At 41.7% G+C, this 1,288-nt stretch overlaps 1 non-coding gene across 1 annotated transcript; it reads left to right on the forward strand.

Moving 5' to 3' along the window:
* Positions 1-253: 253 nt before the first annotated feature.
* Trnas-cga lies at positions 254-330 on the forward strand. Its single transcript has one exon. It is a non-coding gene; the product is annotated as a tRNA-Ser (tRNA).
* Positions 331-1,288: the final 958 nt, after the last annotated feature.

Below are 1,288 nucleotides of genomic sequence, written 5' to 3' on the forward strand. Positions count from 1 at the left end.
ATGTGTAGAGATTACCTAAAGATTTTTACCACAAAGTTACGAGTTTTCCTAAGTTTGTTATTCGTATGAGGCAAAAATAGTATAACTTTCAACTATCTCATATTGGAAATATGGATGAAACACTGATGAACTTAGATACGATGAACAACAGGAGTGCTAGTTCTGCAAGGTTCGTAGAAGAGCTTCTGTGAAGTTTGGAAGGTAGGAGAGGAGGTACTGGCAGAATTGAAGCTGTGAGGACGGGTCGTGAGTCGTGCTTCGGTAGCTCAGTTGGTAGAGCAGTTGCCCGCGAAAGGCAAAGGTCCCGAGTTCGAGTCTCGGTCCGGCACACAGTTTGAATCTGCCAGGAAGTTTCGTGTCAGCGCACACTCCGCTGCAGAGTGAAAATCTCATTCTGGAATAGAACTGTGGAAACAAAAGGCGTAAAAACTGTTCAAGACAGAAGTACAGGCCATGAAAACACCAGGTTTACAGTAGTATTAACATGCATTGCAGACGCAACAAAGTTAAAAATCTATGGTCACCACTCCTAAAATAAAATTTCACCAAGTATTTTTGTACATTTTTACGAAAAAAGACGGATGGATGAGAATGGTGTGCCAGAGGTGACGAGGTGCTCTACGAAATCGCCCAAGTTTGTTGGTGTGGCAGTCACGTAACTGAGACTACCAAAAATCACATGGGACGAAGCAGTACTAACATTGCTGTTGTTCCGAGTGGTTTGTCTTCGATGCTACAAGCTTTTAGAGGTCTCCCTGAATAAACCATTCAAAGAACACATGCGTGAACAACGGAACAATTGGATGATGAGTGGAGTAAAGTCGTATACCAAAGGCGGAGCTATGCGGGCTGCATCACTTGATGTTTTGTATCATTTCGTTATCAAATCATGGGAGCGAAAAGTGAAAGTGGAAACAGTAATCAAATCCCTCAAGAAGTGTGGGCTTTTCAATGCTATGGATGGTACTCGGGACGATTTGTTATGACACACTTACGACGAAGCGGAAATCGATTTAAAAGATGCAGAAAGGGACCCTTATGATGAGCTTCTCAACAACGAAGGTGAAGTACTTGAGGAGCTGCTTTCCTTAGATGATGACTGAGGATTTTGCAGCGTTGTAACCGCATTAGTGAGTGATTTGTTTTATTTTATAATGGTTTTAATTTACATAAATTTCAGTCTATGTTTCATAACTGTCGTATAAGGTTCGCCGATGACATTGTAATTCTGTCACAGACAGCAAAGCACTTGGAAGAGCAGTTGAATGGAATGGAAAGTGTCTTGAAA

This window comes from Schistocerca piceifrons, chromosome 8 (assembly GCF_021461385.2).
Source record: "Schistocerca piceifrons isolate TAMUIC-IGC-003096 chromosome 8, iqSchPice1.1, whole genome shotgun sequence".
NCBI lineage: Eukaryota > Metazoa > Arthropoda > Insecta > Orthoptera > Acrididae > Schistocerca > Schistocerca piceifrons.